Here is a 16676-nt window from a genome sequence, read left to right as displayed (position 1 = left end):
CTGAAGAAGAAGCAGCACCGCTCCTTCTGCAACACGGGGTCGTGCATGGATTCCCGTGCTCATGAATACGCGAACGTGTCCTCTTCAAAACACTTGCCCTTACCCACAAGTGCATCGCACATAGAGCCTTGCCCTACCTCTCTCAGAGAGTTAACAAAAAGCAGGAGGCTCGAGTTTCCCGGTTATTGCGGCAAACTATTGGAACGCCATGCCCCCAGAGCTCAGGACTGACCCCTCTCTTTGGTTTTTCTGCAAAAAACTCAACACCTGCCTCTTCAAACAAGACATCAATAATAACCTCTAATCCACTCCCAGTCCCATCAGACGAGGCAACCCAAAGGGTCCTAGAGACCACCTGCCTACACTACTGTCACTACACGAACACTAGATGTGGGACCAGGACCCTCGCAATTCTGCATGTAACTTGTTGCACTCGCATTCTGCATTTGACTAAGCCCGAAAGTAACTGGATGTAACCAATTCCTTAAACACAAAAGTATGAGTAAGGTTGGATTTAACTGGTTATAACCAACTCCTAAATAGAAGATTAAGACTAAGTTGAAAGTAACTAGATGCAACCAACTCCTTAGGCACATAAGTAGAAGTAAGGTTGAAAATAACTGGGTGTAACCAACTCCCATGTTTAAGACGAGACTAAGTTGAAAGGAACTGGCTGAAACCATCTTCCTTATGCTCAAGTCCGTTTGCTTCTGCCTGTAACCATATTCTTAAGCACGAGCGCCCAGATACCTCAGGGTTAGGTGCGCTATATAAATGTAATAAATAAAAAAATAAACATACCCTTTTCCTCCAGACCGACAAGAACACCCTATGCCAACATGCTGCTTGTACCCACAGTCAAGCGTGTCAGAGGGGGTGGTGTCGGCTTCCCCTTCATCGCTGCCAGGCAATGGAACTCCCTCCCACTAGCCCTCAGATCTGAACACTCACACCTTGCATTATCAAAACAAGGCAATTCTACTAAATCCCCGACCAAAGCCAGCGTCGCCCCCATGCCAGGCCGTGATGTCTACATATGTAATAACTATATCTAATGTGCTATACACCACGTAACCTTGTGAAGCCATATCGCCCTGCATGTAACACATCATATACCCTGGTATGCATGTACACCCACCTGCAACTGTAACTAAGTCGATTTCATGTAACAGCGCCATGATGCTTATTCTGGGCTGTTTGAGCGCTTTATAGGTGCAAACAAACAAATACGACCCCCGCTGGAGAACACGAGTTACAGGTAAGTAACGTGTTCCTTGTGACTTCTGACCTAGGAGGCTGCAGGATCAGGCAGAGGGGGGTAGCAAGGAGAGGTCGAGGGGTAGCAGCCTGACGTCCATGCTAGCTATGAGTTCTGATCGACTCAAAGTAAGATTTTACCCTCGGCTGACATTAGTAGATGGATGTTAATGCCTGTTGTTTGTCAACATGAATGTGGACTCAGGTCTTTAATTATAACTTTGGCTCATAGCTCAATGGTAATGTGCTCGCTTTGGAAGCAAGAAGGCGCAGAGCAACACAGGTTTGAATCTGTGCTTAGAAACCTCTTCGGTATTAAGCGCGCTATAAATAACTAATTATAAATAAATAACTATTTATATATTCTTAAACATGTATACAGTGGCCCATCACTCCTGTTAAAGGTCAGGTGATGCATTGAGAGGCAGGAGTGGTGTGAGGTCACTTCTGCTGTTCCAGTGATGTTGCTGGAAGTAGCTGTTATCTGGAGCCCCTGTTGTAAGCTGATATTAAGCAACGGCCCATCCGTCGTATAATGCACTAGTGCTGCCTCATGGCATTATAGGTGCTGGACGGCCATTTTGTGGACCCGAGGTGAAATTCGCCATTCCGGTTCACACATGCCAGAAACACGCAGCTTATTTTAGGTCAGACAACAGACGGATTCCGCGAGCGACTAGTAGATTGGGTTATGTTCAAAGATATTCCTTTTTGGCGAAGGTTGTCTTAGCTCCTCATGCCTGTGGTGTGTCACCCTCCTGGGAGCATGGTATCTCCCAGAGCTCATGCTAGGGTCACATGGTGGTGACCACATGACGTAAATAATAAAAGGGACGAGCCCAGGACACCACAATGCCTTTGCACGTAGAAAAGGGATTCTTGGGAGAACCGGCAATGGCTGGCTAAGTAGGGTTCTCTGGCAGCATTAGAGATCCATCCGGGGTTACTGACAGCCCCCCATTTCCAATTCCCCGTGTGCTTGCTTGATTAGGCCATCAATGGCTACTTTTTTAAATAGTTTTTACATTTTTGTATGACTACTTTTTCTTTTTTTCTCTATTTATTTATTTATTTGTTTGTTTTATCATTTATATAGCGCACATAACCCTGAGGCATCTAGGCGCTTTTTGCTTAAGAAAGTGGTTACAGTGGTTACTTACAGCGGTAGAAGGTCACAGTCATTACATTAATTGTTCCACAAATGCACAATCCATCATACAGACAAATACGCACTGTGTGTATAAGTGGCTGAGATTTTCCTGAGGCTTTTTGTATGAACCTCGTGGGACTCCGCGTTCAGGGCGGGGGAGGGGGGGGGGTTGTTGAGAGGGGGAGGAGGACGGGGATCAATTTCCACTTCTATTTCCTTTTGCAAGTCGGATGCGCTTTTCTCGCACATTTGAATTATCTAAAGTGCCCGTGGCTGCCTCTGGGGGCAGCTTGGCGCTTTGTGCAGTGGCCCCATTAACCTTAACGCAAGGGAACCCAGCCGTATAATGTTGCACTCAACATGCACGCCCCACCCTCCCCGGTATGTTCATAACATACCGGCAGAGAGTGCGATTCTTCCCTGCCAGGTAAAGCATCACGTGGCCCTTTGCACATTATGGAAAGTAATCGGCGCATACATGCGCAGTTCCGTATTCTGCGGGTATGCGCAGCATGCGCGCGTGTGTATACATGCAGAAGAGTCCCTGGCCTTCCTCCCTGCGGCGTCTTATCGCCTGTGCTTTATACAAGGGAATTGTGTTGGTAATCCGTCACTAAACCGCTTAAGCACTTTCACCTCCCTTGCAATGTCACCCATGCGCGCGCGTGTGCGTGCGTGCGTGCGTGCGCGCGGGGGCGTCGTAGTCCTAGAATAGCCTAATCCTGCTCAAGAGGATGAAGACGGATAGGCTGCCCTTTAGGGACTGTGTGCCTTTAATTAGCGGCCCGCGTTCCCGACAGCTGCTGGCCATTTAATTAAGGTGAGTGTTATGAACTCATAGCAAATTATAGCCGAGGCTTGCGGTGTGGCAAACCCTGCAGGACATGAGGATAGTCTACATGTGTGAATTGCTAGACACTTATTTATCATAGTTTTATAAGGCCGCAAGCATGAGCCGTGTCACTTCGTAGCCCCGCCAAAAGGATGGGGGTGGGAGACCAGTCCTTCACTGGTTTGGGAAACGTTCCCATTGGCTAAATGCAGGGTTGGGGAGGGGGGGGGACAGGCTTTGGAGAAGTGAAAGGGGAGGGGGTTGCGGTGCAGGGTAAGTGCAATCGGAATAATTGCTGGGCCACCCATGGCAGTTATTAGCAAGGTCCATCTCAACCCAAGCCCAGGTGGTTGGACAACCTACTACTCCAGGCGAGTTAATAATCCACGAGAGTGTCCCTTCCATAAGGTCTACCGCAGCTCAGGACCAGCCCCTTGGATGTTACAGGTCCAGGCAAGTCCAAAGACAAACCGAGGGAGGGGATCGGGGTCCAGGCAAGTCCAAAGACAAACCGAGGGAGTTGATCGGGGTCCAGGCAAGTCCAAAGACAAAGAGACAGAGGGGATCGGGACCCTATGCTTTCCTACAGAGAAAGGTTTTGAAATGTTTCCAAAACTTAAGTTGGCTATCCCGCAGTTTGATGGCGATGGTTATTTAAAACACGCTTAACACCCAGAGGTTTCTAAGCGCAGACCCGGTGTTCGAATCTGTGGTGAGCACGTTGCCCCTGAGCTATCCTCCCGAGACTCAGTCCCTGAAAGTAGCCCGCTGTAGGCCCGTTGTAGAGTTAATATTCTTTGCTGCAGCGAGTCAGATAAGTCTCATTATGTTGGCCCATTATCTTCATCAATGAGCAAGTTCAGTGGTTATATTTTTGTTAAATGTTGTCCTTGTAATGCGTTAGGTTTGTCCAGCAGTGACGGTTTCTGGGATTGCACGTCATTATCGCTGGTGGTCCGTTGAGGCAATCGCAGGGGAAGGGGAGCTGAGGGAACATGCCTGAATGTCGTCTACCGCACATCCTGTGGAGGCAGAGACCCTCTGGGTTCCTCCCTGCTGCATGCAGCCTCAGTGCTCAAGGCGGCCATTTTGTGACATAACTTCCCCGGCGCCCCTCCTCCTTGCGGTCTCTCTCTGTTCTTGGCAAATTTGCACAAGCCCTCCTTTGGTCCTCATCGTCTAATTTTGTGATTTTAATTTAACGGCTTTTTGTTTAGTTAGGCAGGTGTGTGCAAAGGTTATTATGAGCAGAGGGAATATTCTGCAGTTCTGAAATGTATAGGTAGCGTTTTCCCTTTAAGAGGCAGGGGCACATGAATAAATGTGGAAAAAGAGTTATATCCATTCCCAGTAAACCTTCACTTGATTGGGCTTCCTGGAAGAGTGGCGGCACTCAGGAAATTTACAGTTTACTAATTTTGTAAAAATGCATGTTACCCAATGCAAATTATATGTTTACAATCGTTGCATGTTTGTCACACTTTTTGGTAAAACTTAGGTTTACAAGTTGGTTTACAAAGGCGCAAACCATGTAGTTCTGCAAGTCTGTTTGGTTTTCATGCTCTACAATTTTGTAGACATCAAGTAAACCCGGTTTACAAAACAGAAGAACTTTGCAAACGTCAGGTACACTCATAAGCATGTTGTCTAAACACCAACTACACATCAATCTTGCAAATGGTTTGCAACAGTGTTCTACACCTTGCTTTTATGGTTTACAAAAATGTGGCCAACTTTTAAAACCTGTTGTGGTTTCCGAAAATTGCAAAACATAGTAAATGTAAAGTTTGCCCATGGTTTACATCCTTGTTAACACTTTGTAAATCAAATGTACGCTCATGAACATGTTCTGTAAACAGCAAATAAACTTCAGGTTTGCAACACTCCTGAAAGCTGTTGTAAATCTATGGTTTTGCGATGGTTTACACAGTCTACAAAATGGATAGGCCGTTGTTTTCATGCATTGCGGCAACTGGACATGAAGCCCACTTAATAATCACCATAATGGCAATGATGATGACGTTGTGTACTCCGGAGACCCCCGGCCGCCCCATAGAGCCGAGGTTTGCTCCAAAGTACTTTAAGACGAGATAGCTGCACCTTGAGGTGGAAGGCGTGCAGAGTTATTACTCCAACACCAATCAATAAGGACAACTCAATGGTTTGGCAAAGGGAGTCCGTTTAATGACAAGTACAAAAAACAGGGAGTCATGGAAATCAGCAGTGATGCGATAGTCCGTCTCGCTTCAACTCCAACGAACTTCATACAAACAGTGAGTGACATTTATACACAAAACTCATCATAATTGACATGTTACACTTAAAAGTTAATATGCAATTCTATTGGCTAGGAAAAGGTAACTTTAATATAGGTATTATCTCTGTATATGGTAACAGAGTGAGGGGATTGGGTAAATACTGTCAAGTGGGCGTCTAAGCCCTTCCTTAAAAAATGACTTCTGTAGAGGTCACTAAAATGACGACGTCCCATGGGTTCTACTATCTATAGGACCCTAGATTATTTGGTCCATTGTGATTGGGTTCGCACCAACCCCATGCATACATTTCCACTTTACTTAGCAGCACGCAGAACGGTCAGCCAGGCGCAGGGTGCCCCCTCAGCTACCCGGCCTTCCTCCAATTAAGGTTACAATCAATCATCACTTCAGCAACTATGTGTCAATTATGTCACTCTGGTTGGCCTCGAAACTGGATCTTCTGTCTGGGAAAGTTCTGATATCTCGTCCTGGGCGGATGCCAAGCGTAGGTGTGAACTTGTGCTTCTCCTCGCTCGGATGGTCATGTGAAGCAGACACGTGAATTTTCCTAGTTTCTCTCAATTTGTGCATTTAATTCTTATTCGGCTTGCCACCTGCCTACGCTTCCTTATCTTGACCTTTAAAAGACAGGATATTCTGTTCTTAAGTTTCAGTTAGATGTAGCTACTGTTCGTTCCTTCTATTGATATGACCTTGGCTCTCCTGGCACGAGTTGCATCTGCTGAGTTTCGATTCAGCCGCCTCTTCTCATTTTGCTAGAATATGAATCTTGTCTTGTTTCGTCTCTAGTAACCTGAGTTGATTCTGCTTTTCGTGCAAAGTGGAATCGCACTTAAAATAATGTGCTCCGTTTTGAGGTAGATTATGTATAATGGTGCTTGCCGCGCTATTCTTCTACTTAGCATAGCAAACTGCACTGTTTTCTTAGCTTTCTTGCGGTTCCAAGCATATGTACAGGCGTTAGCTGGTTGAATAGCTTCATCTTGCTTACAGTTTAAGCTTCTTTGTGTTTCAGCATCGTTCTCTTTCTTTGGGTTCACAATATCTTTATTCATGGTGTTTCGTCTCTGTGTGTCATTTTTTGGATGTCATTTGTTCTATCTGTGAGTCTGTCTGGGCTCTCATGACGTCACCATTCGTCTTCCATTAAGGCCTTTTTGGTTTCTTCCGGGACGGTACTTAGGCAATCTTCATTTCGTATCATTTGTTGATAGGGTTTTCTCAATGGATACCTTACTGTTCATGGTTGTCTGGGTATTGGTACTTCAGTAGTTGTTGCTCTTCTGATGGGCACTGGGCAGAGCCCTACTGTGGCTCTCTGCTGGTTTATTTGCTCATCACACGTCACATATTTTGGTGTGAACGTTCCTGGTACTTCAAAATGGGCAATTGGAATGCAGGCTTTATTTGGGACCTCCTCTACAGTTGTATTACCTCAATTATTACCCAAATTGTGGTACTCAATGTACTGACCTCTGCAGATGCAGGGGTGAAGGGCTGAGAGGCGGGTATCAAACCCACGACATAAGGCAGTGTTGTGTAATGAGGCTGCCTCCTAAAAGATCCTTAGACCCTTCATCTTGAAGTAGTAGCCATCCAGAAAATCACTCTCACAAGGAATGTGAGGCATTTAGCCTTTGGAACTGATATCTGCCACTCCCCTACGGATTGAGGTACATGTTCGGGGGGGGGGGGTCGAATAATGAGGATCTTTCTGAATCGGTGCCTTTGAACTGCCCGAGGGTCCGATGGGTCGTGGTTAAGGCTTGACCAATCGATACCAGTTGTGGTTTGATTTTGAAAGTATTTCGCAGGGGCCTCCAATCGGTTATCTAGGGTTAGGCCATTGTGGTCACTTTTGTACAGAAGGGTATCAGGTGCCAAAGGAAAGCATGTTGGTCCCTAATGTTTTTCAGCTTTCAAAGTTTGTTTTGACGCATCTCAACACACATGTTCTTCCGGGGCTAGTAAGTATCGTTCTTTTCCAGGTCATCATTAGATGCGTGAATTGCTTGTAGCAAGGTCATTTATGGGAACAAAGGGATCACCTGAAAATGTCCCCTTATCCCTCTGGTGCTAATCCCACTCTTGCGAGATGTGGGGGGATGGGTCATGTCTTCGCAGGAATCGGTACATCTGAGATTTGTTCCCATTATTCGAAGAGGTCCATGTCTTCCAAGTCCTTCCTGCCTGAGGGTTCCTTGTAGGACATTCTTAGGCCGGCAAACAGTCCAAGTGATTCCATTTGGAAACCAAATCGATAGTTCCTGGACATGTGGCACATTTCAGCCTTTGTGTTTGTCCCAAAATGTTGATTTTCTTAGACAAGGTGTTTAGGCAAATCTCAATTGTAACGCTTTGTTCCTTGATTATGAGTGTTGTTTCAGGCGTCAGAGTCCAGCTCAGGGAGACATAGGAGTCCAATGTTTGTCTTTTCTCCTTCCAGATTTACTCTTGGAGTGGAATTAGTTATAAGAAACAAATGGTGCAATTTCCGCGTTGTGGCACCCGCAGTCTGCGCCACCGTTCGTCAAAGACGAGAGTGCCTGTTTCCTCCGGGCCCTATTCAGTGTTGGAGATACCTCCCGGTTGCCTCCTGTGGTTTCCCGGGGCTTCCTTTCTCTGTAAAGTTGTATTTCTATGGTCTTTGCGGCAGGTATTTTGGATAAGAATTGTCAAATTTTGCTAAATGGTACCATGTGAGACGCTCTTTTCCTGTGGCAGGTCAGGCACAGGGGAAAGCCAGTTGCAACTAATGCACGCATCACCATTTGTGCAGAGCATGAGCGTTTCCAGTAATGCTTTACATTAGCACCCATGAAATAGACATGCAACCGCAAGTGATGGGCCCTTTCAGAACGTGCACCCATCACCTTCATACATGGGTGGCGATTGTCAGCCCTCTTCCGATGTGCTTTGTGGCCAACGCCTGTATAGTGCTTCATGCAGGAAGCCTTCTGCTTTTAAGCACTCTAATAATAGGTGATTTTATCACTCGGCTTAAATATTCTTCATTGCCTGATATTTTGTTATGGATAGGGGGGTGGCAGGCTATGGGTCTGTTGTGTTTGCAGCCTCGTCCTCCTTATTTATTTATTTAATTGTTTTTTTTTAAATAACTTGCCTTATACCGTACCCGAGTTTGGTTTTAGGCGCGGATCTGGGATTCAAACCTCTGTTGCTCTGCGTGGTCTTGCTTCCAAAACCAGCGTGTTGAAGCCCCTCCTACAAAGACTAACGTCCAAAGGATGTGATAAACACTTTGCGCGTTGTATCCCGTGGTCACCAGTTTTTGGGAATTGGCGCCTGTTCAAAGATGGGCAGTACCTGTGTCAGTTTCATCATTCCAACGTCATAAAATCCGGCTACTGCAAGGCATGTCTTTCAAAGTGTCTGCAATCCACAGAAACATTGTATCAATGTCTCAGGAAGAGGACTGCATTCTTGCTAGGAAGTTTAGCTATGTAAAAAGTTTTTCAAGTAAAGTTGCTAAGAGGTTTTAGTATTTGTATTTATTTGAAGAACAAGGATGACAATTTCAATCAGAAATGACTTACAATAACACATTTACAGCTGGCCGAGGCATTCACACAGAGTTACCTGTAAAATTGCATCAAGATGAGAGCTAAAGGGGAGCTAGTTTCTTAGGGTGTAAAAACAGGGGCAGAGACAAAACAAACAGAAAAAGTTATGTAGAACAATCAGGAGACTCACAGAGGTAACATTAACCTAACGGGGGAATTGCTTCAAACTACAGAGGAGTATTTTATAGAGATATGCAATTATATTATTAAGTGCCACTGGCAGGAGTGGTGGAGGCGAGAAGTGAGGATTGGGGAGAGGGGAGCGGGCGCTCCATCTTTAGCAAGTAAGTGAAGTTCAAGCCGGCTTTAAAGAGTTCCAAAGTTGGACTGGCTTTGATTGTGATGGGCAGCGGGTTCCTGTATTCTCACTTTATTAGTAAAGCAGGCATGCCGAGAAGTGCTTTAATTAAAAATGATTGCATGGCAGCAAGGAATTAGGGGTAATACCCCAGGCACATTGCTTCTCTATCAGACATATTGAGAAATGCTGATCTCAAAAATGGACCTGCTGTCCCCTTGAGCATATAATTCGGCCACTTGAGTGCTGCTGCGAATGTCACATTGGTAAACCATTAAACCGAGTAACAGTAGCACCTTTTATCATCCCCTGCACTCCATTTGAGAATTCCTTGCACTGTTCAGGTAGCCGTATAGAAGACCATGTCCCTGTGGTGCTTTTCTCTAAGTTTGTCCGTCAGTGCTAAGTCTCCTGGTTGTTACTGTGATGTCTTCTCATACATTTTAATAGAATTCGTATAACATCAAAGTGAAAAGGGGAAGGTATATATTTTTATTTTTAAAAGCAACACCTACATATGTGGATACAAAATGGAGAGAAAGCCATGCTCCATCTTTCAATATCCTTCCCCTTTCTCTTACCACCACTGAACATAGCCCCTCTATGGTCAAATATGTATTATCCCTATTTTTAAAACAAAACTATTTCCAAAAACCTTGCCCTCTTTCCTACATTTCTCCAAGTGTGATAAGGCCAGTTATTTCACCTTATTAAAACAGGAACAGGGACCCCTGTGTGAGGAGTCAGAAATAAAAAGCCGGACACAAAATTGCCATATTTTTGGTTAAAGACTATAAACATAAACAGGTGGGCAAAATGCCTCTCTGACCCAGCTCTAAGAGGAATTTCCCTACCAAAAAACAAAAAACAAAGGGTATGTCTGTGTCAGGCGGTCGAAATCAAAACTGTCCTTGTGTCCAAACGTTCTATCCTTATCCTCAAACTACAAACCAAACTATAAAGCTAAAAGGGAAATGTCTTTAACCCGATGATTGCAAAAAGTGTTCATAAATTAAAAATAAAACCGCTCCAACATAAATGTTCTCCAAGGTAACAGAACCTTGGTTCCAGACGGGGATTCCCTTCCCCTGGAGTCTGCAATGGTGTGTCTATGTTTCCTGCTCTAGCAGTTCTTTGTGTCTTTCTTGGCCCACAACAATCCTGTTAGTTACAAAGCTTTAGAGCCTTGTAGTTCCTTCCTTCAAAAGTTCTTTCTCAACACAAAATTCACCACGAGTAACAAGCCTTGGTTCCAAAGGTTTATTCCCTTCCCAGGATTCTTCTTCAGAGCCAGTGATTCCTGAATTGGTAGTTCTTTGTTCAACAAACACAGTATGTTCTTTGGACTTTCTATATATCTGCAACTGCCTGGTATACTCCCCTGCCAGGACTCTTTATGCACTTGTGGTTGACTGGTATACTCCCCTGCCAGGACTCGTTATGCACTTGTGGTTCCCTGGTATACTCCCCTGCCAGTATTCTTTATGCACTTGTGGTTGCCTGGTATACTCCCCTGCCAGGACTCTTTGTGCACTTGTGGTTGCCTGGTATACTTCCCTGCCAGGACTATTTATGCACTTGTGGTTGCTTGGTTTACTTCCCTTGTCAGGACTCTTTATGCACTTGTGGTTACCTGGCATACCCCTGAAAGAACTTTCCAAGAATTCCACGGAGTAGTCCTTTAACAGACAGTTGAACTTGTCGTGTAGCCGATGAGTTCTTTTTGCCAATGTACCCCTCAGGAGTATGTATGAACTGTCTGAGGAGTCTATTGGCCTAAAGATGGTTAACGCCTCAGGAACACCGCTGATCTTTAACAGAAGTAGATGAACACCAAGGCAATAGGCAATGTAAGGCATGGTGGATTGTAATCCTGTGAGGAAGGACCAAAAGGTACCAATAAATGAACAGGAAGGACAACAATCAATGAGTAACAAAACTGACAAGCATAGAAAAAGGAAGTCTTACCAAGAGAGTAGGAACAGCATCAGTATAGAAGAAGTGTCACAGAAGTCCAGTGAGAGAACACAATCCAATAATGCCTGACATCCGCCGGCACACGGACGCCTAAACAAGTCCCACAATGAAGTCTTAAGGTCTGAGTAATCCAAACCCTATACCCGACGAAATGAGGACGCCTAAGAGCATTCACAAGGCAGCCTCTAGTCCAGAACGCCAGGGAAGGTGGTAGCTATTGTAGATTGACGGGCAGTTGATAGGGCAAAGCAGGGATGAAAGGCGTTGTGTAGCTGTTATGCTCCGCTGAAATTTCTGGTCCAGATGAATTCTATGCAGACTCGAGGCAGACCAAATGATGTGGACAAAGAACAAAACCAATTCACAAGAAAAAACAAGGTTTCAAGGCCTTCCGGGTTCCTGGCAACGTTCGAACAAATATATAAACAAATCCGAAGAGCGGGCAGAGAATGATGTTCGTGCCGAGGTCAAATAACAGAGCGGTCCAAAAACAATGCAGACAAGGATTTAGGCAAAATCAATCCGTATAACATAGCCAGAATCAAAGACGAGCAATCACAAAGTGGCGTAGCTTGTAGAATACCAGATTCAGAAGCAGCGAGTAAGTTGTGGGAGGAGACTATTAAGGTACAATGTTCCCACGTGATCGTGAAGAAACGGCTGGCCGGGCCGAGACACATGACCCACGGAACGCGGAACGCCAGCGTTTCCATGGCAATCCCCAACGCTCCCTGAAAGAAGTACAAAGCGATGAGGTAGAAAGAAGTGCCCTAATACTGTGTGGTTTGCAACGGGGTAAGATTGGAGCCACAGCACCAGAATACAATGACTTCTGGGGATGATGCAGAAGCCTAAACCCCTTAGCCTGCCGTGGTTTCTTGACAGTATCCTCCCCCAATGAGACCTTCCCGTTTCTGGACAACAAGAAATGCGAGAGAAGGCGAGGAGCATGTATATTATAAGCGGGTTCCCAGATCCGATCCTCCGGACCATAACCATTCCAGTCCACTAGAAAAAGACGCACACCCCTGGATATTTAGGAATCCAAGATAGCATTAACCTCATACTCCTCAGAGCCGTGAACCATAACTGGAGGCAGACGATCCAGGAGTCTGGTGCCTTCCACACAGGGCTTAACTAATGAAACATGGAAGACAGGATGGACCTTCCATGATGTAGGCAATTCCAGTCTGACCGCAGCTGGGTTGATAACAGCCTGCACCGGGTACGGACCCACAAAACGCGCAAGCAAACATCTTCGACCAGGAAAATGAAGATTCTTTGTGGAGAGCCATACCTTATCACCAGGCTGATATGATGGTGCGGCAGACCGATGACGATCTGCAAACAACTTGGAGTGTTATTTAGCATCCAATAAGTGTTTTTTTACCACCATATGTACAGCAGAAAGATCGCACAGGCAACTAGCCACAGCCGGGTTAGCAATCTCCAGGGACAAATCACGAGGAAGTTTGCGTGGGTTCTGACCATACATAGCAAAGAAAGGCATAGAACCGGTTGAAGCGTGCAAAGAATTGTTGTAAGCAAACTCGGCATGTATCAATACAGAAAACCAAGATTCCTGATACTGCAGACTAAGAGACTAAGACAACGCAAATATTGTTCAAGAGTGTCGTTTAAGCGTTCAGTTTGGCCACCCGTCTGCGGATGATAGGCACTGGAATATCGATCTTCGATGCCAATAGAAGACGTAAGATGCCTCCAAAAGCGAGAAGTAAATTGTGTTCCACGATCCGAGACGATTATGTTTGGAAGTCCAAAAAAACGAAACACATTCCTTAGAAAAAGGTCTGCTACAACAGTAGCGGTAGGTAAACCCTTGCAAGGGAAAAACAAGGCCAATTTGGAGAGATAGTCAACGACCACCCATATGGTATCATAATCTTGGACCGGAGGTAAACGATGATAAAATCCATTGAAACCATGGACCAGGGACATTCGGGATTAGGTAGTGGTTGCAAGAGACCCACTGGTTTACTCGTGGAGGTTTTGCTTTGTGCACAAATAAAGCACGAGTTTAAGTAAAGTGCCACATCCCAGTGCATAGACAGCCACCAGCACCAACGCCGAAGCAATTCCATAGTCTTGCGTTTGCCAGGGTGAGCTGCCATAAGAGAATCATGACACCATTGTCGTGCAATGTGTCTAGTCGTCTGATCCGGGAGATAGATGCGCCCTTGATCATAGAGTAAAGACCGAATGTTATAGTCCTGTATTTCAGTTGGATGCGTGGCCACCCACTTCTGGATGATGTCCTTCAGTGAAGGTTGCAGGGTGCAAGCACACACGACTTGCTTATGCAAAAGAATGTTATCATCCCAGGTACGAGAAGGAGAACCATGCATTCTGGACAAAGCATCCGCCTTTGAATGCAGTGAGCCGGGCCGAAAAGTCAATGTGAAATTGAACATAGAAAAGAATTTGTGCCATCTGCCGTGGCGTGCGGTAGTACACTTGGTTGATTTCAAAGCAAGGAGGTTCCGGCGGTCGGTGTTTACCTGTACCGGTGTGGATGTACCAAGCAAGTGGTGTCTCCAGATCGTGAAAGCGTCCCTTATAGCCAACAACTCCCGCTCAGTGACTGTATAATTTTGTTCATAAGGAGTCAATTTGCGTGAGTGGTAGGCCACCTTGTGTAAAAGACCAGAGTCAACACACAACTGGGACAGTACTGCACCCACGGCCACTTCCGAGTCATCCACCTCTACAAAAAAGGGTTGATTGGCATCAGGATGTTGAAGCATCGATGAGTAGTAAAAGCTGCCTTCAAGGTGTCAAGCAGCCGGGGACTGAGAGGGGCATATGAAACCTGTTTCAAGTGCTTTGTCCAGATATTCCTTGAGTACAACGTTCTCTTTTTGTGTGAGAGTGTAGATACATCCTGATGGTATGCGAGCCCCCTCCAAAAGGTCGATGGGGCAATCATAAGGACGGTGCGGGGGAAGCACCTCTGCCCCGACCTTATCAAAGACGTCCTTATAAGTATCATACTCACTTGGCAGAACAACAGCAGAAACATCCCCTATCGTGGGAGCTGAGTCAGACAAAGGGTAACCCAGACTGACGATCTCGGAAGTTGCCTGCAGACAATGCTCATTACAATAATCGGAGGAGAAAGTGACAGAGCCATTTTGCCAGTCAATAAACAGGTTATGTAGAACCAACCAGGGTAACCCCAAGATGATCTTAAACTGTGGTGCAGCTATGACGTCGAAGATTATTTCCTCCGTATGTCCAGAGTCAAGAGTCATAGTAAGAGTAACGGTGTGTTCCGTGACCAAACCAGATAACAGTGTTGTACCGTCAACTGCGTTAACAAGTTCTGGTTGTTCCTTGGGCGTGACAGGTATGCACCAATCCTGCACAAACTGAGCATCGATATAGTTCCCAGTCGCCGTGGAGTCCAATACAGCCTGAACAGGCCAGGGTTCTTTCATGGGAAATGCCAACGTAGCGTGTACTATGAACGGACTTGACACTGCGGAGCCCAAATCCATTTCGCTCGGCATAGGGGATCCCTCTATTGCCAGGCTCTGGTGTTTCCCCGCTTCTTGAGCTTTTTCGGGCATAGTCTCAAAAAATGCTCCGAGGAGCCACAGTAAAAGCACTGATTTCTCTTTTTTGATGTTCCCTCTCTTCTGTTGACAGAGGACCCCGGATCGCCCCTATCGGCATGGGCTCTCCGCTATTTACAGGGAAGGAAGCAACGGTAACCTGAACAGGAAGAGAACCTCTCTTCTCCCCTTTCCTCTACGCCCTGCGGGCGTCGATTAGGAGAACCAGATCCAACAATTCCGGGAAAGAAGTAGGGACCACAGGTACTGTAGCCAGAACGTCCTTCAACCCATCCGAAAGCCCCTTGTAAAATAAAGCAGCCTTCTTTTCTTCTGGCCATCCGGTTTCAGCCACCAATTGATCAAACCTGGCCAAGTATGTTAACAAGGGGGTATCTCCCTGTTGTAAGGCCAGTAACTCTAGATCTGTCGCTTGAGCCTTGTACCTGGTATCAAAAACACGCGACATGGCTGTTATCAATGCATCGCAATCATATAGTAGGTGGCTGCCTTGTTCCAATAACGGATTAGTCCAGACAGCAGCCGTACTGCCGAAATATGATAGAACGAAGGCTGCCTTGGTTGTGGCATCAGGAAATGAGGAAGGACGGCACAGAAAATGTAACCGACATTGTTTGATATATGTCCGGAAGGTTTTAGGGTCACCATAAAACCTTTCCAGGGGAGCAGGAGGGAACTGAGCGGCCATGTAAACCGGGGCATTGTCCTGTTGCACAGAGGATGCACCCGTGGGAAAAGCAGACCCCAAAGGTGTAGCAGAAAACATTAGCTCCAGCTGCATGTATAACCTGTTGAAGGTCATGGATCTGCCTTTGGGTGGCCTTGTGTGTGGCGGTCATATCTGCCCGCACACCAGGAACCAACTGGACCAAAGTGCCTAGCGGGTCCTCTGAGGGTTCCATTTTATAAGGCTTCTGAATATGAAAGGACTTTGCAAGAATTCCACGGAGTAGTCCTTTAACAGACAGTTGAACTCGTCGTGTAGCCGATGAGTTCTTTTTGCCAATGTACCCCCCAGGAGTATGTATGAACTGTCTGAGGAGTCTATTGGCCTAAAGATGGTTAACGCCTCAGGAACACCGCTGATCTTTAACAGAAGTAGATGAACACCATGGCAATAGGCAATGTAAGGCATGGTGGATTGTAATCCTGTGAGGAAGGACCAAAAGGTACCAATAAATGAACAGGAAGGACAACAATCAATGAGTAACAAAACTGACAAGCATAGAAAAAGGAAATCTTACCAAGAGAGTAGGAACAGCATCAGTATAGAAGAAGTGTCACAGAAGTCCAGTGAGAGAACACAATCCAATAATGCCTGACATCCGCCGGCACACGGACGCCTAAACAAGTCCCACAATGAAGTCTTAAGGTCTGAGTAATCCAAACCCTATACCCGACGAAATGAGGACGCCTAAGAGCATTCACAAGGCAGCCTCTAGTCCAGAACGCCAGGGAAGGTGGTAGCTATTGTAGATCGACGGGCAGTTGATAGGGCAAAGCAGGGATGAAAGGCGTTGTGTAGCTGTTATGCTCCGCTGAAGTTTCTGGTCCAGATGAATTCTATGCAGACTCGAGGCAGACCGAATGATGTGGACAAAGAACAAAACCAATTCACAAGAAAAAACAAGGTTTCAAGGCCTTACGGGTTCCTGGCAACGTTCGAGCAAATATATAAACAAATCCGAAGAGCGGGCAGAGAA

At 45.9% G+C, this 16676-nt stretch overlaps 1 long non-coding RNA gene across 1 annotated transcript in view; it reads left to right on the top strand.

Moving 5' to 3' along the window:
* Nucleotides 1–3118: 3118 nt before the first annotated feature.
* LOC138513195 (uncharacterized) overlaps nucleotides 3119–16676 on the top strand; it is a 271831-nt gene continuing 258273 nt past the window's right edge. The window contains exon 1 of the long non-coding RNA XR_011281728.1: nucleotides 3119–3227. This is a non-coding gene — a long non-coding RNA (uncharacterized lncRNA). The remainder of the gene's footprint in view (nucleotides 3228–16676) is intronic.

This window comes from Ambystoma mexicanum, chromosome 12, assembly GCF_040938575.1.
Source record: "Ambystoma mexicanum isolate Mex_15411 chromosome 12, UKY_AmexF1_1, whole genome shotgun sequence".
Classification (NCBI taxonomy): domain Eukaryota; kingdom Metazoa; phylum Chordata; class Amphibia; order Caudata; family Ambystomatidae; genus Ambystoma; species Ambystoma mexicanum.
This window is presented reverse-complemented; position numbering and strand designations above follow the sequence as displayed.